The sequence below is a fragment of the Gymnodraco acuticeps genome, unplaced genomic scaffold (assembly GCF_902827175.1).
Source record: "Gymnodraco acuticeps unplaced genomic scaffold, fGymAcu1.1, whole genome shotgun sequence".
Taxonomy (NCBI): Eukaryota; Metazoa; Chordata; class Actinopteri; order Perciformes; family Bathydraconidae; genus Gymnodraco; species Gymnodraco acuticeps.
Genome location: NW_022990214.1, coordinates 1514541 through 1540045, shown reverse-complemented (window position 1 = coordinate 1540045; position 25505 = coordinate 1514541). Strand labels below are relative to the sequence as shown.

Below are 25505 nucleotides of genomic sequence, written 5' to 3'. Positions count from 1 at the left end.
CGAGACGCTGCGTGCGCACCTCCTAAACTGGAAGCTCCTGTCGGCTAACCATTATAATCCGTTTATTGCATTTATTATTTATAATTGTAATGATGGATTATCAGTAATCACAGTGGCGAGCCATCAGGGCCCTCTAGGCCCTCTGGGAGGGCCTAAAATATTCTAAGAAATAATATTTGAAAACATAAAAAAAACAACATTTTAAAATATTTTTTTTATATGTTTTTGTTACATTTTTCATTAGTTTTACCAAAATAACTTGATTTAATTGTATTTAAAATAATATTTCCAAGGAAATAAATCCTTTGAATCTGCCTGTTGAGTTTCTGTTGGAATGTGAAGGGTTAAATGCCGTCTCTGCGAGTTATGTGAAGACGGGAGAGCTTGTTGGTCCCTCTCTACATTCACAGAGGGCCCGCTATAGTAACTCAACGAGAGAGTAATGTCAAATGACAGTACAATTGACCAATCATATCTTCCCTCTAAATGGGCGGGCTCTATTTTCGCGGACTTTATGACAAGTTCCGCCCGCTGTGAGGTCTATGCAAGTGGTGCAGTGACGCGTCCTAAAACCCGGAAGTAAGCTGCGCTCGGGTTCCCTCGACAGAAAGCAGTGGGATTTCTCCAGAGGGTTTTGGAAAATAGTTTGAAATAAGATCTGTGGAAAACGAACCTGTTAGATAAATGCACGTTTTGTTCAGCCGGATAATATCCACATGTCTGCCCTACTTTTATTATTTTCGAATCATAAATCTAAACGATAGATTTATGATCGATAGATTTATGGTCGATAGATTTATAATTAGCATAAGTTCGTTCATGATGGCTCATGTCAGTGATAGTGATGACATCGTTGCGAACTTATTAACCGAGTCATTTTCAAGATTGAGTTCTAATGATAAACTGGAGTGGCAAAGGATCAGCTGAATGACCCGCACGTGCTTCATCCAAAAGGACAGGAGGATGGACTTTGTGTTTAATTGATTTATCATCAAAGGTAGCCCTAAGTCATTTTCAATGTGGGCCGCCGTGCCGACTTCATTCATTTGTAATTGTTACTTGGCTGTGGGTGGCCCTGTCATGATAGGTGTTTATATAAATGGTGTTGTTTTGTGTGGTAGAGGGTCGCTGTCATTGATGCGTTTTGCACCCCGGACCGCTGTTTAGATATTCCGCTGAAGTGTACGTTGTGACGTAATATCTCTTCTTTTTTTCGAGGGAATGGGTGGGGGTCAGAGGGCCTAGGTATAAAAGTCACGGCTCGCCACTGAGTAATCATTTTAAAGTTATACAGAGACATTGGATTAACTTTTTTATGCCCTTAAACACAACTTTTGATCACAAAACAGCAAAGGTAAGACATAACTATCATCATGGCTACGTAAAGTGAAGATGTTTTCTTGCTCTTTCCTGGCTGCTAGTTCAGTGAGTTTTGGTCGTACAGTGATGAGACTTACACCAATGGAATCAGCTTTCATGTGATATGTTGTTTGTGCAGATACAATTACGTAGAAAAGATAGCTTTTGCCAGTTATGTGCTAAAGTAGCCGTTAGCCCTGTTAGCCCCATTAGCCCGTTTTGCTAAGTGTTGATTTAGACTCTTGGTGTTGGACTTCTGTTCCGTGTTGGTAAAATGGTTAATATCGTCTGCTGAGTTTTTCCCGTTAACTGGGTATGCATCATTAATAGGTTGTTAAATGTTAAGAAGCCTTGAGACGCTGTTTCTAGCAAGATGTTGGGTCTGCCCCTATGGTCTGCCCCCGGGAGTCTCACAATAATAAGAGCGCTGTTAGGAGAGATGACGAGTGGCATTCACAGTGGCCAATCAGTGGTACTCAAGCCGGATATGTCACACGGGATGAGGGTTCCCAACCAACCACAATTGTTTAAAGTGGACCTATCATGCTATATTTGAAACATATATTGCAGGGCCATACCTATATAAAACATGTCCGTGAAGTTTTTTTAATCAAAATACCAAACAGATCATGCATTTCAGCCATGCCTCATTTCGCTCAATAGAATGGCGAAGTCCCTCTCCTTCCGGTGGACCTCCATGGGACCTTATTTCGAAACAATTATGTATTGAAGTCAATGGAGAGAGAAAGATTATCTTTCGATCCCGTTTGAATTGTGCCACGAATTACACATATGATGTTTGTCAATTGAAAAGATAATTTTGCAAGTCAAAAAAATAAATAATGTGTCGTAAAACTGTGAAGTAACACATTTGTTTGTGTGAAACGCTCAATGAACTGCATCTCTGGTCTCGCAGAACAACACACGTCACCAAGATGGCCGTCACTTGTCAACAAAACGATTGACTACCCTCACTATCACCACAATGAAACACGTCCAGAAGAATGTCATGCAAAGCTGCCTGCCTGCCTTCCTTTGATTCTCTCTGAACTGCCTGGTCTTTTTAATGTTTAATGTCAACCATTTGTGCAGATAGCATGAAGTAGAAAAGATCAGCGATTGCCGATGCTAGCGTTAGCATTTCTCCCCCGGGCTTAAATTGTGTATTATAGAATGATCACACCGGTGACAGTACTCTTCAAAGGGTTCACGAAATATGACTAATACTCTTAGTGTTTAACATTTTGGGTTACTTAATGTTACTTCATATTAAGGCTAATACAAATTACAAGGCTGTAATGCTAACTAACGTGCTTACATTGTTCAGCAGCACAAAGTAGTCCCTGGCCACAATTTGCTGCTTACAGTTAAACCATAACCAACTTATAGTTTGGCTGCACGTTGCTGCAGAATAGAAACAGCAACAACTCGCGCTGAGCTCGGAGTGGCCTTTGCAGCTTTCCGTAGCATGGCAGCTCACCGTTAGCTGCATTTTGCTGCTGCAGGGGTAAATCGAAGTTGCCTCTAGCACAAGTGTCTGTCCACCATCAGCTACAAGGGGCAATTAATGAGACACAACAGCATTGCCATTCAGTTCTTCAACGCCTGGACAGAAAAAGCTCCCAGGTAAAGCCCACTGCTATAATTTTCGCTTTTTTGTAACTCTTACACAAAATTTCACTGTGAACGTACGACATGTGCAATGCAGGTTGTGTTTGAGAAATTGTCAAGCAACCAAAATCACTGGCTTGAGAGTAAACATAATTGAGGGTTAATGTATGAAGCACATATACAAACCTGCTTTCTACCACTATGACTCTTTCTATGGAGTGCAATGTCATTTGACATTACTCTCTCATTGAGTTACTATAGCTGGCCCTCTGTGAATGTACAGAGGGACCAACAAGCTCTCCCGTATTCACATAACTCGCAGAGACGGCATTTAACCCTTCACATTCCAACAGAAACTGAACAGGCAAACTCAAAGGATTTATTTCTTTGGAAATGTTATTTTAAATACAATTAAATCAAGTGATTTTGGTAAAACTAATGAAAAATGTAACACCTTCACCGCAATTGTGGAAGTCACAGTAGCTACACTTCTAATGGAAAACATAAAGAGCAGACTGGAGAGCAGAAATATAAGCAACTTCTCTCCTTCAAGCCTCTGTGCGACAGAAAATAAAAGTATGAGGAAGAAATATCTGAAGATACAAAATTATACTCACTCATTCATCCAATCTTCCCTCTCTAAATGCAGGATGAGTTAAACATTCAGTAAACAGTGACTTTTGGTTTTCACAGATCTAGCCAATCCTGCAGAGTCACCCTGTTGCTGCAGAGCAGCTTTGCTAAGATCCAGCAGAGCACAGCAATAAAACCACAGCACAGCTTCACCGGACCATCAATCACCACCACTCAACACAAAGGGTGAATACGTAAAAGGGGGATGTGATGAAACATATTTTAATAAAAGTTGAACTTCAATCAGGGCTTTGGTCTTCATTTTGTTGTTTTATTTGGCCATTAAAGGGTTTCTTTTGCAGATGTCTTACTTATAAACAAACTGGATTAGAACATGATTTAGCCCTCATTTGGCTGTAAAGCACATTAGCTAATCCCTCAGAAGTTACACTTTCTGCGCTTAATCAGGTCAAACGCTCAATTATCTTACACTATGGCTTTGTTATTAGTGAGCCAAGCAGCAGCGATTAAACGGTGCCGGAGCTCTGCAGCCTGAGTGATCATGCTAATAGCCCGTGTGAACTATGGTTCTCAGAGGCAACACAAGCAGAGAGCATTGAGGAAACAGGAAATCAATCGATCACGTTAGTGCCTTGTGGGAGGAGACTGAACAATACACTAGGGCTGTGCGATTATGGCAAAAATCATAATCACGATTATTTGGGTCAATAATTGATATCACGATTATTTTGACATTTATTCATTGACCATTTATTGAACTTTAAAACAAATAATATTTTACCAATAAACAAGTTCAACAAATATGTTGGAGCGCACTTCCAAAACCATACTAAACATATATTATTAATATGATAAATAAAAATTAGATCAAAATAAATTAAATCAAATATGTTGCAGTGCACTGTCACAACCTACTGAAAACTCCTTAACATATAGCCAACATGTTGGTAAAACATATTCAACATATTCCACTCAGTTAAACGTTGAAGGCTTGCCAACCGTCATGGTCCAGAAGTAACAGAAAATAAATGTTGAACTACAATTTAAGACCAAATAAAAATGTTTAGGCCACCATGGCAAATGCTGGTAGGGCTGCTCATGTCATCTCTTAAAGATTGTTCGCTAGAAACACCAGCCTGTGTACATGGTCTGGTTTCTGAGATGAGCGCAGGCAGGTGACGATATTGCCACCTGTACTGAAGACCCTCAGCCACGCCCCGACACATGGGGTGACGCCGGCCAATCACAAAGCTTTGATGCGTTCAAGTGCATTATTCTGGCACAGGAAGATTATGTTACAGGACATTAACGATAAAACAGAATATTGTTGTTCTATTTTTAGACACATCTCGCGATCGGCTGGTTGGGCACCTCTAGGATAGACCATAGGTCTGTTGTGGTAACAAAGTAGTCAGCTGAAGCCACATCTCTCTCAACTTCCCCACGGCATTTGTCATATATAGTGCAGGCAGCGCAGAGCTGCTGAAATAATACCGAGACGGCATCGCGTAACGCTTGTCGAACGTGTTGACAAGTTCCTTAAAGCCCTGGTTGCTAACAGTGCTAACTGGGCACATATCTTTAGCGATGTGGAGTGTAATGGCAAAGTACTTGCAAATAGTGGAAATAGTTTTACCCTTCTTTTTAACGAGTTGCTGCTCTTGTTCTGACATCTTCGCTCGCGCTGAACACTCACAACACATGTCACTCCCACGTGGCCGAGTGGGTTTTTAGGAAGGGGCGAAAGCGCACCCAGCGAAATAATCGTATTTTGTCAATTATGCTGTTTTCATAATCGTCGCAAGCCATAATCGTAATCGCGATTAAAATACGATTAATTGCACAGCCCTACAATACACACATCTCTTTCATTCTGTCTACATTCAGGATGGAGATGCAATGATAGACTTTTCAATCAGTAGATCATTTAAACTTCTTTTGAATGCTAAGAAAATATTTTATCCTTAAGAAAGTGTTGGACCATATACAGATTCAGCAGAAATGGGGCATGATTAGCTTTTAGAATTGTGTTTTTGTCAATAGGACTAACACAAGACAATAATTCCATGTCTTTCAGCTTTTCTTTGGTCTTTGCAAACTCCTGAGAAAAAGATCTGTCTCTTTGGCTTAAAGGTTCCACTTATGTTCACCAGTTAATCTTTAACATTTACTGTTAATGTGGATGATAAAAAAAGGTAAACTGAACCAAAACAGTAAAGTTGTGGAGTGAAAAATCTGTAATTGTATTACATTGAATGAAAATACAATTATTGAGTATTGCGATTGGAGAGTTTAGAGTTTAAATGTAAGGAAAGCTTTAGGCTGCAACAACATCAATAATTTCCCACTAACTGGTTGCATGACTTCTTGAATGTGAAATGATTTACTCAAAGAGATGAACCACATAGAATCCTCCCCCTGCTCTGCAGTTCCTCTCAGCTCTCCAAACCTTAAAGCAGCAGCAGGCTTCCAGTATATTCCTCAGCATAAAAAAGACACATATACAGTAGAGCAGTGGTTCCCAAACTTTTTGTGCCCAAGGCACACCAAAGGACAAGTAAAAATCTCAAGGCACACCTATTGTGCAAAATAGCCCTTATAACACGTATAACACGTTATATATATATATATATATATATATATATATATATATTAATATCGGCACAAACTGTGGGAGCTTCATGGGTTTTCATGGCCGAGCAGCTGCATCAAGCCTTACATCACCAAGCACAATGCCAAGCGTTGGATGGAGTGGTGTAAAGCACCACTGGACTCTGTAGCAGTGGAAACGTCTGGGTTTGGTGAATGCCAGGAGAACGTTACCTGCCTGACTGCGTTGTGCCAACTGTAAAGTTGGTCAGAGGAGGGATAATGCTATGGTTGTTTTTCTGGAGTTGGCCTAGGCCCCTTAGTTCCAGTGAAGGGGAATCTTAATGCTTCATCTTACCAAGTCATTTTGGACAATTCTATGCTTCCAACTTTGTGGAAACAGTTTGGAGAAGGCCCTTTTCTGTTCCAGCATGACTGTGCCCCACAAAGCAAGGTCCTGGTTGGGTGAGTTTGGTAAGGAAGAACTTGACTGGCCCGCACAGAGCCCTGACCTCAGCCCCATTGAACACTTTTGGGATGAACTAGAATGGAGATTGCGAGCCCGACCCTCTCGTCCAACATCAGTGTCTGACCTCACAAATGCTCTTCTGGATGAATGGGCAAAAGTTCCCACAAACACACTCCAAAATCTTGTAGAAAGCCTTCCCAGAAGAGTGGAAGCTGTTATTGCTGCAAAGGGGGACCAACTTCATATTAATGCATACTAATTTGGAAAGGGATGTCCTGTAGGTGTAATGTGTATATGGGGCCCAATGTTTTTGTTTATATAAAGAGACGCATGGTGAGCACGCCCCACCTCCAAAAGCACATTACAGGGGCAATGGAAAGATGTGGGCTAAAAATACTAAATGCACACACCACCCAGCCACATGTACTGTTTGGTCCAAATCAGTCCTAAAATAATTATTTATAGCATAATTATTATTATAGTATGATTTTTAAATTGTTTATCACACTTGCGTACATGGGTCATTTTTTGATCAAAAACAAGATATTAAATGAATACTTGGAATATTAAATGATTAAATTAATTAATTTCCAAAAATATAGCTAAGAAACAGTCAGCCATGCATGAAATAACATTGTATGTCAATACGGGTCCTTTTTTACCCATGTTGTCCCTTAGAAGGGTTTTCATAGCTTGTGTATCAAAGGGTTAACTTTTCTCTCTCCCCACATGCATATATTCTCTGTACCTGTACGTTACATTATGAACTAATGCACAATCCTTCACAAAACTCCACTGCCCTTTCACTTAAATGTATTTGTATTTGTATGGACTTCTAATAATTGCATGGAAATCTGATCAACACAGCAGGTAACAAACCAGTTAGTTCAGCAAAAAATCTGAGAGTGTTGGATTGACATTCATCAGGTGGCCAGACATACGGATCTGAATGATCCCCAAATCTGCTGCATGGCAACTTCATACTTCCCATGTCAACAAGAAGGTAACAATATGCACATTTACTTTGTTCACCTTGAGGCTTGTTTTCAATGGCCTCAAGGAACCAAATCTGTAAATCAGGATAAAATACTTCTGCACTTTAAACTAGGAAAGCATTTGAAAACCCCAAGGACCAACTGGTTGTATAACATGTTTAACTTATCCCTAAAGTCAGGGTTCATGTGAGGAACAACAAACAAAGATCACTTTTCCCTGATCTTTTTTCACTGTTTGACCACAGCCTCAACCTCTTCAATTTAAAAAAGGGGGCGTCACTCTTTAAATGCCCTGCTCACACCTCAAGGACATATACAACCAAGGGAAGCAGGTTCTACTTTTCTTTAAAGGGAAAAGTTGGTAATAAATATGAGAACCACTTGCCTCCATGGAGGATAAGTCAACTATCCAATTAGGCTTACTGCTATTTTTATAGATCTGATGCACCCAGCCACACGTTCCTCTCCCTCACAGCTACGCAGCTATTAGCGACTGAGATTGAAGGTGAAACTGTTTGACTAATTTAATGGCTAGGATGCTTATCCTTGAGGGTTGCAGGGATATGGAGCCGACCAGATGACAATGGGCGAGAGGGGGGGGGGCACCTCGACAAGTCGCCAGTCAATCACAGAGCTGGCACATAGAACCAGACAGCCATTCACACTCCCACCTACAAAGACTGTGGTGAAAATTAAACTGCATGTCTCAGGAGGATACTGGAGCACCTGCAGGAAACACCAGCAGGCATTGGGGAGAACTTGCATAAGATGGAACATTTTTGTTTTGTTTATCCCTGCAGGAAAAGCAGCCAAATAGTGTGATTAGAATGCAACCAATAGCTCATAAAGGAGGCTTATGGATGGACTGCACTCAGGAGGGAAACAACAAGCAGGAGTCTTTTGAAATTTAGCACAAATAAAGACCTGAAATTAAGTGTTGCATATCTTCCTGTGAGACCCTCACCCTCTTCAGGATCAATAATTCAGTGTGGTTTTAATCACATGGCACAATTTAAGATTTCCCCACCATGGGCGCATTGAGCAAACACCATGCTGTGAAAACGAATGCCAAGTCACCATGGCGACGGTCACTCGACCACTTGTGTGGAATGTGAGCAGGAGGAGAGCTGCCATTGGCTGAGGGTGGAGGCGCCTGCTGCTGACAAGATGGCCATGCTGCAAAGGACAAACGTGTTATGTACCAAAGGAGCTTTGTCCCCACAGTAAAGACATAGAGTGTCCGCTCTGCTCACTCTCACATTTTACACACTGCACGGACTATATGTGGGCTCATTAATAAGTAAAGGTTCATATGCATGGTTCAAGGGGCACATTACCCGGGGCAAAAGAGGCTAAAACTAGTTCAAAGTTACACAACATTATTAGATAGGGACTCACAACAACTGTAAAAATACTTAAAAAGAGGAATCATTTTACATGTCAGTGTTGCCTCATAGTCAATCAATTTCCGTGCACTTTTCTGTATCCATATGCATTACCTCTGACAATATTTGAGCATTTTAGGGCACAGGAGAAAAAGATAAGGCTATTAGTCAGTATTAAATGTCAAAATAGGGCATGTGTCTACCCAGAAATAAATGGATATAGTGTACAACAGGCTTTACTACTCAATATGAAAGTAAATCCAATCAGCACTGAGCTAACCCCACAGCCTCCTGGGAATTGGATAAAGCTTGATGTTATTGCAGTATTCAGTCTGCAACATTTGAAAGCCTCTGTCAGGTGGCACTTGGGGTTCCTGAAAAACAGAACTGCTTCAAGGTCAAACTGCAGCACCATGGAAACCTGTCACGACTCCCTGGCAGCAAACATGGATGTCACTCTCTTTGGGTTGAGGACACAGTGATCGGTCTCTCCATACAGAGCCACAGGAAGGAGTCAGGGGCGTTACTGTTCACCATATGATTAAATGTGTACCCCGGTATGACGTTGACATCGATGCACAACATGGATGTGACGCAAACATCTGCCGGAGCGCACTGCGCAGCGTCACTCAGCTGCACCAAAAATAAACACACACAGCAGAAAACAGCTGCAACCTTGCCGTATACGCTCCAAACAAACAACAAACTGCACACGTTCCTGCACACCTACTCCATTTGTGTATATTCTAGTGCGTCAAGGATATTCCAAATCGTTGACGCACCATACTCTCCGCGTCCAGCGACACTGAAGGTTTCAATGACAAGACCAGGCCTTACCTGTGCCCCTTTCCCCGTGGTGACGTTAGTCCTTCTGCGCTTCCATTGCCTCGCTTCTCATGGTCTCCCTGCGGTTGTTCCTCCGCTGGTGGAGCGATGATGCTGGCTCACACACCCAGGGAGAAGGGGAGGAGAGGGAGGGGCCGGGCCAGGGGGATGCAGGAGGTGCGCTGTATGGCTGCCGTGTGAGGGTGAGGATGGGCACAAGAGCGTTTCATATGGATAGACATCTGTGTCACGTTACGTCAGATTTTTTAAAGGGGCACTACGCCTTTTTAAAAAAAAAATGTATACATTGTATTAATATGGTGAACATGTGATGTCATCAATGATAAAGTGTCCATTGAAAAATATAGTATATTTTAGATGACAGTGAGAACAGCCAGTGGAATGTCTATCTTTCCATTTGACTTGTTATTCTGGCTGCTACGTCACTCAGTAATAGTGCATCAATCACCGCAATACAAACATTACATACAATTTCAACAGCTGTATGTGTTCACTGAGCTCTGCTGCTACTTATTTAAAAACATGGATGTGTATTTCTTTACTAACGTGTGCTTGTCTCTGTATTCAGCATGTTAGCTTACACTTTATTGTTTTGCCTTTTATCTGCATTGCAACATTTTCTGATAACATTATGTTATGAGTTCATGGGAACATTTTGTTTCAGAGATAAGCACATTACAATCAAGATATTTTGAAGAAAACTAACTTTCGATATTCCATTCATTGTTTATGGACGTATCTCCAGGCTTAATAGTCATGACATCACAGTAGCCTCATCCCAATACCCGTTCTCGACTCCTCTTTTCCCTCACTCGCTTCCCTTCCTTGCATTTTAGCTCCGCCTCCGTAAGATGCGAGCGAGAGACACGAGGAGGTGACGCGAGGACAGAGGAGTCCTCAGGTATTAATTGGGATGTCCTCGTTCACTCAAACGTCACACTTAAACGACGTCTGTTAATGATGACATGTGCACAGCTGTATCCCCTCTCATCGGGCTTAACTGAGTAACCCTTTAGAACCGGCCCATTTCTGGTTAAATATGTATTTAAATGAATGAATCTTTCTCTTGTTAGTCAAGGAATTCAATGTATGATGGTTGGTCCTGCTTTTGTGTTCCGTTTTGGTGTAAAATGTAGCCTACATTTAAATACAAATATAATTATAGTAATGTGAAAGCTTTTTATAAATGAATTGCGCATAGGCTAATAATTCCCACGGAGCTGTGAGCACTTATACATTTATGTGACGCTTTTCCACTCATCTTCCAGTTGTGGGTTTTCCTCCGTTGAAATCGACCAGCTGTGAAGGTGGGGGCGGGGCTTTTATACGAGAGTAGTGAAAACACTTCCGCGTAGTCTGCTCGCGTGTATCCTCCCTTTCGTCTTCCCGGACCCCTCCTCCCTCACCCCTCCTCGACTCCTCCGTGTGCATTTCAGCTATTGGGACGTCCTTCGACATGGCGTGTCTTGATCGATTTCCGGGTCAAGTCCCGGAGGAGGGGAAGAGAGGAGTCGAGGAGGGGTATTGGGATGAGGCTAATGTTATTTTTTAGCCACAATTGGTCTCATACAGCACACTTATTTTAACTAGAAAATGCATTTCCTGCAGAAAATGCGTGCGAATGCTGTAAACTGTGAACATTTATGGCTGAATTTAGCTGAAAATGCAGAAAAAGTTGAATATGTTATTAGCTGAATGGTAGCTGCTTTTAACTAAACAAATGCAGAAAAAGCTTAATATTTAAAAGAAAAAGTTTTAAAAAAGGTATAAACAACAACATGTATAGCCTTGATGTCCTGAAATAGCTGAATAATGTAATAGTTGAATGGGTTCTGCAGCTGAAAATAGGCTGAAGGAGTTAAATATCAGATGTAAGTAGTAGTGAATGAATTTGTATTAAGATGAGAAAAGAAAGTAAAAAGGCTTGGGAAACTTTTGAACTAACTTGATGGTGAATGATCTGTCGCCATGGCAACGCCATTTGATATCCCATAATACTCTTAGATGTGTTGATGGCTGCATTGTTACCAAACCTGTGAAGTTTTGGGCCATTTCGAGTATTTTCACTGAAGTTATGAGAAAACCGTGTTTCATGGTGAGCATTGTGTTGCCATGGCAACGGCATTTGAAGAAATCTCAAAACTGTCACGTAGATGTCTTCACGGCTGGACTGTTAGCGCACATGTGAAGTTTGAGCACTCTTTGAACATTTGCATAGGAGTTATAGTGACATCATATTTTATGGTGAGGGATGCGTTTCCATGGAAACGGCATATGGTGAGATCTCAGATTTGGCGTAGAGCTGTTGAGGCATGGACCGGTGATATACAAGTGAAGATTGGGGGACGATTGGACCGTGTCCATTGGACTTATAGCGACATTATGTTTTATGGCGAGGGATGCGTTTCCATGGAAACGGCATATGGTGAGATCTCAGATTTGGCGTAGAGCTCTTGAGGCATGGACCGGTGATATACAAGTGAAGATTGGGGGACGATTGGACAGTGTCGATTGGACTTACAGCCTCATCGTGTTTCATGGCGAGTGGTCTGTCGCCATGGCAACGACATTTGATGACACCCCATACTACGCTTAGATGCTTTGATGGCTGCATCATTATCAAACCTGTGAAGTTCTGGGCTGTTTGGAGTATTTTCACTGAAGCTATGAGAAAACCGTGTTTCAAGGCGAGCATTGTGTTGCCATGGCAACGGCATTTGAAGAAATCTCAAAACTGTCCCGAAGATGTCTTCACGGCTGGACTGTTGAAGTCTGCTGCATGTCAGTTGGAGTGATGACATCATCGTGTTCCATGACACAGGTGTTTATAGTTGAGCTAACGAGCTCTGTAGAGATCGAAGGTGTCCATTGTTCTGAATGAGATAAACCTCTTACATGTGAACGTTTTGTGGAAGAACCGTAACAGATATCTGTGAGATTTCAAAACGTGAAGCATGTCAAGGAAGTTGAGTATCTGAAGTGTAATTTGTGTGTAGTTTCGGGTTAATAATGTGGCCTTTTTGGCAGTTTAACTAAAGGTGTGCGGCTGCTACCGTGAGGAAATATCTGCCTGAAATTACAATGGGCTTCAATGGAGGAATGTTGAACGTTTTTGTCACTTCATGCCCTCAAGAGGCATTTTGTTTAATATATATATATTTGTTTTCAACCTAGGAGAGGTTTTCCTACGTTTTCCATGAAAAAATATGTCTGAGGAGTGTAGGGTTTGGGAATTATGGCAAGTTTAAAATATTTTTGGGGGAGAATTTCGAGCTGTCCTGCACTCTGTTTTGAGATCAAAGCACTCTGGAGTTAACGAGCTGCTCCATCCACTCTAATGTTAAGATCTGAAAAAGGCCTCTCTACCAAGCTCCAAACTAAATTCAATATCTCAAAAAGTTGAAAAGATATCAAAAATCTTTTATGCAAGTTTTATAGCTGAAGGTATTGTGATCATTTGAAAATTGGAATGAAGTGTCTGGCTGAAATTATGTGGAAGGAGAAGCATTTGGCGCAAAGTGTAGGAAAACAGGATTTGAAGGCATCTCCCATTGACTTCAATGTTAAAAAAAGAGTTTAAAAAGCTGAATATTTCAAAAAGTATAAAATATTTTGAAAGAGTTGAAGGTTTCCCATCGATTCCTGAACAGGCTGAATAGTTTAATATTTGAATGGTTTCTGTAGCTTAAAATAAGCTGAAGTTATGGAGAGCCAAAGTATTGGCTGAAATAAGGGGAAGAATAAAGATTTGAAGAACTATAGTGGAATGCTTTAAACAGCATTCGCACTAATACGTTTAAGGGGAAGAATACAGATTTGAAGAACTATAGTGGAATGCTGTAAACAGCATTCGCACTAATAACTGGTGTGTACATTATTTATTTAACAATCATATTTTAAATAGAAAATAGTGTAATTTTTAAAGAACCTCCATGTAATGTGACCCAGGCTGCTTGAATTCTCTTATTTTTCATTTCCTCGCTCCTCGGTCGCCGGTATCACCGGAAGTTGATTTGTCTGTGCCACCAGTCTGTGGCCGTGTCTCAATTCAGGGGTTGCATCCTTCGAAGGGTGCATTCGTAGACCGCATACGTCACTTCCGCCGAAAAAGAAGGCTATCCCAATTTTAAAAAAAGACGAGACTCCTCCGAATGCAGCCGACTAATGCGGCCTACTTTTCTCAATTTACTTTTCTATTTGAAGGATACATCTGATGTACACTCCGCGGCCTACCATATCCCAGGGTGCAATGCGCGCAGTGAAGAGAGCGTTTTTTTCAAATGAAATGGCTTCCGGTCTCCCCAGCAGAGTGGATTTAAAAGCAGCAGCAAGCGGAGGAATCACTAATAAATGTGAGTATTGGGTTTTAACCAAGCGGCAAACTCTGGGGAAGAGCCGGGACGCCAATACGGAAGTGCCACACACTGCAGTTCATATATTGGCCGATAGACGATGACTGCAGAAAGGAGCAATTTCCATAGACCCCCATGTTAAAATGCCCAACTTTACAGCAGAAAAAAACATGTTTCTACCAACACACTCTCACTCCATAATCGTCCAGGAGCGACGTTTGGTCAGTGTCCGTGGCGTGCAGTTGTGACGCTCCTAGGCTCCTTCAGCTTCATAAAGGGACGCAAATAGCTTTCAACTGATTGCAATGTATTCCCATCTGCGGCGGGATTTGACGCACATGGAAGCACGGCATTCGTTTGTGTCGGCTGCCCTTAAAAGCAATGTGAGCGTCCATTCTCATTGGATAACGGAGAATTGTACACCCGGAAGTAAGTATTCCCCTTACTGTCGATTGATTTTACAGTGATATCTGCACTACTCATCGACTAAAAAACACCAGATTATCCTTGTTAATTACACAACATTGATTGGTTTAAATTGTGTGCAATGCTTTTGTATTTTTCCCCTTCGATACGGAGAAACAAATATTTGTTCAGAGTAAAGGATGGCAGAAGACACTACACTACCCAGAATCCCCAGCTATCGTTTGGACTACACCATGTGCTCTGTTTGACAAACCCCGTTTTTTTTCACCATTCATTCCAATGGCTATGTCACGTGATCTTCAAATTTCTCCCTGCAGAAAAAAAAAACATGGCCGAACTTCGTTTTGTTCTCGGTGGAAAATGCCTATTTTAAAGTTAGTTTGGCCATTAAAATGCGTTTTGATGTCATTTGATGCGAGAAATATGAGTTGTTATTTCATATTATGTGTGCAGTGGATGTACATGATCTTTAGTTTGCTAGTTATTACGAAGATTACTTCAGGAAATTGCGTCCATAGAACGTTTTCATTGTTACCAAGGTGGTTGCTAGGGACGCTGCTATCGATATTATTTCTGTTATGTTGTGTAACTGTTTAATGGTGTTATCTTTATTGCTACCCCCTTCCCCGTCAATGTATAGTGTTGGTCCACAGCGCAAACATATTAGTTTAACAAAATCCGCATCTAAAGATAGCCTACGTTATTTTCCCCTGTGCAATTCCAGTCTCACATCTCACAGCATATCGTCATTAACAAATACCGGAAACAGACCGAAAACATTGAAAATAAATAAATAATACTTTATTCCGAGTGTGCTTGCTTTTCTCTTTGAAAGTCATCACATAACGGCATTGTAATACACGGTTCGGCTGCATTACATATTACACATCTGCCGTAGTTCTGTATTTATAGAGCCCTGATGAGAAGACTTCTAGACAAATATGAGGAACTGAAAACGTGACGTGGATCATAAATATATCAGCCATTAAACAACATCTTACATTTCTTTTCACACAATACGTCTCCTTGCAGTATCAACACTAATTCGGCTGACTTTTATATTTGATCCAATTGGTAGATGTAAGAGAATATTTTAATCTGATCTGTTTATAGAGCTTCTTATTGTTTCTTAGAATCTGTGATACTGCAAACATCTGCTTGTAGTCACTCAAGGACTCCTCTGTAAGTTGAGGTCACAGGTCAAACGCTTCTCCTATATCCGTGGGGGAGGGTTGAGACCTAGCTGCATCTCTTTGAGACAAGGAGATTATTGTCTCGCATTTAATAGCTAATTAGGTATACGCGGGCTTTCTGTGGGCCGGCCTCTCCTCGTGTAGCAGCGATGTTTTGTGGCTTTGGGGCAGAGATTATCTTGGTGGAGCACAGGACAGTGTGAAACTAAGATGATCTCCCGGCCGTATGTAATTAATGTACTGTGATCAATAAACTCTCAGTGCTTTGGCTAATCGACGTTCCAGACTCCTTCATTCTACCTCAACATTGCAACAACAGAAGTTTACCTTCACAATTTGGCGTCTACGAACAGGATACCGAGATTTCTTCAGAAGACTGGTAAGTGCTTTTTTTCAAATCTATTTGAACAACTGCCTTACCAGACTCTGTGATTGACGGTATCAAAATTACTTGTGAAACTGCGCGAGTGCAATTTGTTTTGGTCTCTCCACTATGTACATTTGAAGGCTTAATCATAACCTGAGGAATCGGTGTCTAGGGGATTCTATCCTGGCCGGTTTTTCCTGTGATTGCTGCTGGGGCAAGTGCCAACAAAAGCAAGCACAGCTCATGTATAAAACAATAAGAATATTTGGGGCTAATAAATAACCTCGGAACATCGACTTTTAACGATTTCCGCTGTGTGTGGTTTCTAGAATTAAATTACTGGACAATCACACACTGCAAATATTCGGAGAGACCTTAAGGAAAGCATCAGCAGGGTGGAACCTCTGTTTCAAAAAGCAATGTGAGGATTTGTAATTGAAACAAATTGCCGAATTCTGGAGATTTCAACGGGTTTAAATCAGACCAATCCGTTTTCGGGTGTCTGCTCAAACCTGCACGAGGGAGGGCGAATTCCCCTCCCCCCTGTGGTGAACGGCACACGAGGAATGTTTAAGAACACAGACTTGTATTTTCTGTTAATCACACCATAAGCTCAAGAACTAAATTTAGCTATTAAATGGGAAGGGTGGTGGCAGAATATTACATTCACACTGTGTTTAATAAACTAACGGATTATTGAATTGGATGTTGTTTAAAAATAAAAAAAATAAGTACTGAATTAATTAAATTAATTAATATCTCTGCTCTCGGTCGGTTGAGCAGTTTTACCACTACATTTGCATAGTGGTTTTGATTGAGAATAAGGTAGTTTATTGCTCATCAACAGATTACAAGTAAATATGGCTGAGAAGAGCCCATATTAAACAGATATTTCAGTGCTCCCGTTGACGTTTCCGTAATTTCGGACTAAATTAAACTGGATGATTTTTGGCCAGGGCGCTGATTTTGTTGCGAGTACATGTTTGTTTGTCTAATTGCAGTGTTTGTTTTATTGTACTAACCGTTAAACATGGGTAATACTGCCTCCACAAACGATTCAGTTGGTAAGAGGAAAACCATTTCACACACACAAAGACACTTAAAAAAAACCCGATTGCAGAAAACCACTACACGCATTTGTTTTCTCCAAACATGCCGTCTGGAATTGTCGGAAGAACTTTGGATTGGTCTAAAGTTATACCGTTTACATCGTTACTTTGCGAACACTCACAACAGATTCATCAGAAAGGATTGATTCGATTTGATTGGCCTCTGACAGGTAGTTTTGATATGGCCGTGTTGTGGCAAGCATTTAAACTGGTGGAAGATAATTCAAATTGTTCATGGGATCAGAAATACATGACAGAATGTGTGGAAGCCTGGAGGACTATGGCAGAAAAAAGAGGTTATGAGGAGCGGAAGAATGCAAAATCTGTTGGCAGCGAGCGAGGCTCCATTGAGCTCAAGGCGCTGATTGATAAAGTTTCTCAATGTGCAAAAAGTTGTCATTTGCTTAGCCTAGAGGCTGCTTTTGATGTAAGATCAGAAAACATGTCTAGAATCAGGGAAAGACACGGTGAAAATGCTCCAGACATTGTAAAGTCAGTCATGTTTGATTGGCTTAAACGACAAGGTAAAACTCCAACCCCATCTCAGCTCATTTGTATTTTGACAGACGCAGGGCTGTTGGACGGAAAGCAGGCTGTATCTCTCTGTACGAAAATAATTCCCGCGACAGAACTCTCAAATCCCGTTGCGAGAAACTCCGATGATGATCTGTTAATGACAGCTGCAGCTGTCATGAATAAAAATGGGTTGAGATATCAGACAGAACAATATAGAAAATTAGAATCGGCACACGCCGAGCAGAGGGCAGCAGCGGAGGAGGGGAATGTTTCACATGGCAGTCCGCTATTGACCCCCACTCCTCGCACTCCGCCACTCCTTTTACAAGATTACCCAGGTTTGCCGTACGGAAGCAGTTTTCCAAAACATGTCCAGCGTAGAATGTACACGACAATGCAAACATCTCAGGATAATAATTCTGAAGAAAGTGTGACCGCCCCGGAAATTCTGATAGGAGATGTTCCAGTTTGCAAACCCTGGACACCCGCTGAGGTCATTGATGTCACTAACCACGCTCCCAGTCCCACTAAAAGTCCAGATGAGTATCTGTCATGGTTGACTAATGTTTGTTCAGTTTATAACTGTTTGGTTCATGATGTTAAACAGCTGATAATCTTAACATACAAAGCAGATTGGCCCACGTGCAGAGACGAGTTTACATTTCCTGAGTGTACGGCCGCAGGGGACAGGCCCACGACACAGACGCGAGACATGTGGATACAAAGCGTCGCTGCATTGGCTATCAGAGCATGCGCTAAAACTCACACAGTTTTCTCCCAAGTGACGGCTTGTGTACAAGACCCAGCAGAAAATGTCCCAGAATTTATCCAGCGTTTCATGACAGTATGGGACAATAATGCGGGAATTAAAAGAGAGGGTAATGATTTGTTTGCCATACAGACCTTGTTACATAATTTAATCCCAGAGACAGCTCAAGCCTACATGATGTCAACTCCGGATTGGCAAATTAAATCTTGGAAAATGACTATCGCCACAATGCGTGCGTTGCATAGGAGTGAAATATTTCTTACTCCCAGAATTTCACAACTGCTTCAACAATTTCCTCAAAACACCCAGGCTTATCAAACTCAGGGACAACACCACACACAGCAGTATCAAAATCAGGGGAGATCACAGGATTATCATAATAAGAGCAGACAGCAGCAGAACAAAAATCCCAAAAAGTTGATGCCATGTCATGTTTGCGGAGCAACGGATCACTGGGCAGGACAGTGTGGTAAGCGGTGGGGGGTCCAGCAGCACACACAGCCCCCCCTCACACAGCCCCCCTTTTCCCAGCCCGCACTTCCCCCTAACCTTCCCCAGCAGTCCGGACATCTGGCATTAACGCAGCCTCCACGGTATGACAGACAAACTCAGCAGGGGCAGAACGCTCAACAAAGTGGATTTAATAGAAGATAGGGGTGCCAGGAAGATATAGGATCAGATTCACAGCATTTCCCCATTCAAGCAGCAACAATTCGCCTTTCCAATAACCCGCGTGAAGATCCGATTATGCCCGTTGATTTTAGTGGTACGGCTGTAGATATTTTGATTGACAGCGGAGCCACCTTGTCTGCCGTGCGTACTAAGGAGAAAGTGTGTGAAGCAACCAATAAGTTTGTCACAACTATCGATGTTGCTGGAATTTCTATGTCCGAACCCATTTCAGAGAACACTAATGTTTCAATTAATGGATCAAACGTGCAACACTCTTTCATTATTTCAGATGGAAGTCCTATTAATTTAATGGGCAGGGACTTACTATGTAAATTACAGGCAACAATACATTGCACTTCAGACGGATTGTTTTTGACAATTCCTGACAGTAAGGTCTATCAGGCAGTCCAATTCATTCAATCATCGCGAGACAACCTTTATTGTTGGTCATTTCCAGATTTCAACATGATTTCTGTTTTCTCCACAACAGGGATTCAGAAGATTGCTAGCCTTTCTCCGGTTTGTGCGTCTTTAATGTCTCTTATGCGACCTGTGTTGAATTGTCATTGCACAGCAGCCTTTAATCCGTCAGATGACTACGCGCAATCAGTAAGAGGTTTTTGCAACAAATCAGATCGGTTGACAAGTGAACAATATTTGTTCATTTCCCGACAAGGATGTGCTTTACCCATCAGACTCACAACACCCCAGCAGGTTCTCCATGTTGAAGAAACCCTCCCCTACATAACGGTGGCTGTTACGCCAGGCAGTAACCCAAAGGAGGTGGGGGCCATGGCAGCCCGCTGCCAGGCCCAGCTGGAAGCCTCACTTTCCCCTCTCTCACACACACACACACACACACACACACACACACACACACACACACACACACACACACACACACACACACACACACACACACACACACACACACACACACACACACACATACACACACACACACACACACACACACACACACACACACACACACACACACACACACACACACACACACACACACACACACACACACACACACACACACACACACACACACACACACACACACACACACGCACCTAACGTAATTAACTTTGGAGGGGAGCATTTCCTGCTGCGTCTCGCGGAGCCAATTGCTCTTCCCCAAAGCACCTTCCTTCATTTACAACCAAACCCCCCCACAGAGTATGGCCCCCCCTCAGATTTTTCAGAAGTCCCGGCTACATTATGGGCAAAACACAAGAATCATGTGGGTTTTGTTGCCTCAGCGCCTCCACATCGAGTAACACTTAAAGCCAACGCCAGATTGCCAGCTATCAGACAGTACAATTTGCCCCATAGAGCCATTTTGGGGATTGAAGGAGTAATCCAATCTTTGCTTGATCAGGGCGTGTTAATTTACACAACTAGTCCCTGTAATACTCCAATTCTACCCATACCTAAACACAATCGCCCTGATGAGTGGCGCTTTGTCCAGGATTTGCAAGCTATTAATGCTATTGTCATTCCGACAGCTCCAATTGTGCCGGACACCAATTCGATTTTAGCTTCTCTGCCCCCGGACTCTAAGTACTACACAGTGATTGATTTATGTTCAGCATTTTTCTCTGTTCCTCTGCATCCAGACAGCCAGTATCTGTTTGCATTTACTTTTAAAGGTAAACAAATCACATACACGCGCCTCCCACAGGGGTTTGTTGAATCTCCGACAGTGTATGCAGCAGCTGTGAGGAGAGATCTGGACACTTTGGTCCTGACAGGAGGTAGTACCTTGCTTCAGTACGCAGATGACCTGTTGTTAGCTTCTCACAATAAAGACGCCTGTCGCATCGACTCCATTCTGCTCATGAAAAGACTTTCTGAATGCGGACACAGAGCATCCCTGGCCAAGTTGCAATACTGCCAGACTGAGGTCACGTATTTGGGTCACATTCTGAGGGATGGACACCGTCTCCTCTCGCCAGCAAGGATTTGTCTGTTGAACAAAGTACCACCACCTCGCACAAAGAAGGACATGCTTTCCTTCTTGGGCATGGCAAATTATTGCAGACACTGGATTTTTGAGTATGCTGCGATGGATTCTGTCCTGCGTGCTGCCACTCTGCAGGCTGCCCCTAACATTGTTCAATGGTCTGAGGACATGCACACTGCCTTTCAGGACTTAAAGCGAGCCCTCACATCGGCTCCCGCCCTGGGTCTACCTGATTACCATCAGCCCTTTCACCTGCACGTCCATGAGAAGGGGGGCTTTGCAACGGGCATCTTGGTGCAGAAGCATGGCTCTAATTTCCGGCCTGTTGCATACTACTCATCTCGACTCTCCCCTGTGGTCCTTGGTATGCCTTCATGCCTGCGGGCTGTGGCCGCAGTTGCGATAGTTGTAAAACAATCATCTCCCATTGTACTGGCCAGTGACTGTGTAGTACATGTCCCACATGCAGTTTTGCATATTCTGAACACCTCTGCTACTCAGCATATGACGGCAGCAAGGCGATCTGGTTATGAAGCGGTGATTCTTTCAAGTCCACACATCACTCTTAAACGTTCCCCCCCCCCAAACCCAGCTACACTGGTGCCAATTCCAGATTTTGAAATAACACATGACTGCGTCACAACGATTGACATGTCTTCCTCCCCCAGAGCTGATATGTTGCAAACTCCTATCCCTAATTCAGATATGATTCTATACACAGACGGGTCTGCGAGCAGGCCGTCTGACACAGTACACTTAGCAGGCTATGCTGTTGTGAATGACTGGGAAGTTTTAGAAAGCCGGGCCTTGCCAAATGGCACGTCAGCTCAGGCTGCAGAGTTGTATGCTCTGCTCAGGGTGTGTATTTTGGCTCAAGGTAGAGTTGCAACCATTTTCACAGACTCCAGGTATGCATTTGGTGTGTGCCATGATTTTGGTGTCTTGTGGAAAATGCGCGGTTTCTTAACATCGGCTGGTAAGCCTATTCAACATCATGCGTTAGTAGCTGAGCTATTAGACGCTATCCTGCTCCCTGCACAGCTAGCAGTAGTTAAATGTGCTGCTCACACAAATTCTAATGATCCTATTTCGCGTGGAAATGCGTTAGCCGACACCGCCGCTAAACCTGCAGCAGTTTCCTCCTCTTCTATGGTGTTCCAATGCCCCTCGACACAACCCGCAGAAACCATTTGTTTGCCTTCCTTTAATGATGTCGCGGACATGCAAGCCCGCGCTGATGTTAGGGAGAAAGATTTATGGCTAAGACGAGGTTGTACACTTGACGCTGAGTCCAGCTTGTGGCTCCACCCAGACGGCCGGATGGTCTGTCCCTGTTCATTCCTCCATGTTTTGGCACATGTTGCACATGGCAAATCACATGTAGGAAAAGGAGGGATGAATGGGATTATAAAGTCACAATGGTTTGCTCCAGGCATTACACTAGCTACACAGACCCTTGTAGATAGATGCATGATATGCCAGCAGACAAGAAGAAGAAAAGGTCCAGTTCAGCATGAACATTTACCGCCCCCCTCGGGGCCCTTTGTAAATATGCAAATTGACTTTTCGCACATGCCACCATGCCAAGGATTCAAATATATTTTGGTAATAGTGTGCCAGTTCTCCAAATGGGTAGAGACCTACCCTACCAGAAAAGAAGACGCCAGAACAGTTGTAAAGTGTCTTCTCAAAGATGTTGTCCCTAGATTTGGTGTTCCAGCAGGGATTAACAGTGACAGAGGTCCAGCATTCATTTCTAAGATAACCCAGAGTCTAGCTACAGTGTTAGGGTTCAAATGGCAATTGCATGTTCCCTATCATCCACAGAGCTCAGGCCAGGTTGAGAGAATGAACTTGACTATAAAGGAAAAACTCACTAAAACAATGTTGACCACAGGACTAAAATGGGTAGACGCGCTGCCGCTAGTTCTGTGCTCAATCAGAAACTCACCAAATGCAACGACAGGGCTCAGCCCACACGAAGTATTGATGGGAAGGCAAATGTTCACAGGATCTAGTCCCCCAGTAATGCCCCACAGACTCACTCTTTTGTGGACAGAGGATTACATGACTAACTATGTCAAATATCTAACTGACATGTTGAGAAAGTTTCACAGGCAGGTGGCTGACAGGCTCCCCCAGCCTGGTGAGGAGCCCACCCACCCTTTTCAGATTGGTGATAATGTACTAATCAAATCGCTTGAAAAAGATTCTTCGTCTCCCAGGTATAAAGGTCCTTTCCAGGTATTAATAGTGACCAGAACAGCCCTGAGAGTACAAGGTAGAGCGGAGTGGATTCACGCTTCAAGATGTCGTCTCTCTCCTCTACCGGATGCTGGCGTGTGAAGGCAGTCATCATCATCGTCATTCTGGGTTTACTGTACCTGGCCAAGAACGCCCTGCTAGATGAAGCTGTGACAATCCCAACGACAGGTGGTGAGGGACCCTCGCCCGTCTGAGGGAGAAAATAAGGTGCTCTTATCTAAGAGCGCAGACGACTTGACCACTCAGGGTCCAGACCCTGAGGGCAAAACAACACCAACGGGCAAAGAAGTGCCTAGCGACAAGGACAGGTTGTATCCAAACACCACACAGACATTCAGTATGGTGCAAGAGACACAAAGAGAGAGAAAAGGAGGGAGAATAAGGAGGATTGTCTCCCTCCCTGATCATAAGTCAGAGACTATTGCCTTTAACTGCCCAAGTTCAATATGTGACTCATCTAACTGTATTATTGTGTTTCCTGTGTCCTCAGTTTACCCAACATGGGAGATATATCCAAAAAGCCAGTACGCTTGGTTCAGGTTCGCACCAGAGGGGGTAAGGATGGCTCTTAACACCATCAAAGAAATGCCCCCAGAACTGTGGTGTAGCACGGTAGAACAGTTCGAGACACTGATAAGGAATGAGGTAAAATGTACAGTGCGGAAGCCAGATTACCGCGTTCCCAATCTAGGTGATACTGCATGCACATTTACTGGACCAAATAGCAAAACAAATGTTCCATCTACTCCACTTAAACAATCAGGAGGCGAGGTAGATTCTTCAAAAAAGGCCTTAATTACTCCTTTTAAACAAACTAAAACTAATTCTGCAGTAAGTTTAATGTTAGACTATGCACATGAACGTAATGTTAGCAACTGCTGGTTGTGCCAAAATATGCCAGAATCAATGCATTCTCCTATGTTTAGCCCAATTCCTTTCACAAAAGCTGATTACGGTTTAGTAAACTGGAATGACATAGCATCTAGAATTAGCGATGAGGCTGAGGATTGTTATACTCCTTCCTACCCCATAGACTCTGAAAAACCTTTACAGTACAAGGGCTTAGTCTCTCTCATTGTTGATACAGTAAATAAAGATTACCTGCCTGACGGTTTCAAACGTTTGATGTTTTTAAAACTAATATATATGAAGAAATACGTTAACCTAGCTTTTGAATATAGATTCCAGTTAGGTCTAGCTCAGACTAATTGTTCGGCTAACTTTACAAGTCCAACATGTACAATGCAACCACACACACCCGCTTTGTTAGTTGAAGCTTTGGTAACAGTTGTGCCCTGGTTTGGCTCTAGAACAGTGGACTCCGTTGAGGTTAAAATACATGACTGTACGCAGCCAATACCCTTAGGCAAGCCCCCTACACGTGACTGCTCAGTATATGTTCCCCCAATTGTTGTGCATGAATGGAAGAATGTGTCCATCTGTTTCCAGAATGCAGTAGGATCTCACACCTCTCCTGATGTGGGACACAGCGACTGTAATACCATAGTGAGAGTAAATTTGGCCAGAATTCCCCTCCCACAGAGAGTTTACTTAGTTTGTGGGGACCGGGCCTATGGCTGTGTGCCATATGACGTTTTTTATGGTACCTGTTATCTAGCCTACCTAATCCCTTTAATCCGTAAAGTAGAGGCTACTGAGATTGCAGCAATACTTCCCTCTCTACACAGGAACAGCAGGTCTATTACACAAGGACAACAGATAGCTAGCCTATTATTGCCTTGGTACGGTATTTATGTCACTCAGCAGGAAATTGTCGCATTGTCTAAAGTGGTAGAACACCATCTAAATGTATCCAACACAGCGATGTTAGCTGAACACAAAGAATTGCAGGAAGTTAGGACAGTAGCACTACAGAATCGTATGGCGCTTGACCTCCTCTTAGCTGCCCAAGGAGGAACATGCAAGGTGATAGGAAGTGAATGCTGTTCTTTCATATCTGATGCCACACCTGAAGTTATGGACATGGCTCATGATACTGCCAGGGGAATAAAA

At 42.7% G+C, this 25505-nt stretch overlaps 1 protein-coding gene across 4 annotated transcripts in view; it reads right to left on the bottom strand.

Moving 5' to 3' along the window:
• snphb (syntaphilin b) overlaps positions 1–10043 on the bottom strand; it is a 63599-nt gene extending 53556 nt beyond the window's left edge. For all 4 annotated transcript variants that reach the window (XM_034218498.1, XM_034218499.1, XM_034218500.1 and 1 more), the window contains exon 1: positions 9840–10043. The gene's annotated coding sequence lies outside the window, so the exon portion shown is untranslated. The remainder of the gene's footprint in view (positions 1–9839) is intronic.
• Positions 10044–25505: the final 15462 nt, after the last annotated feature.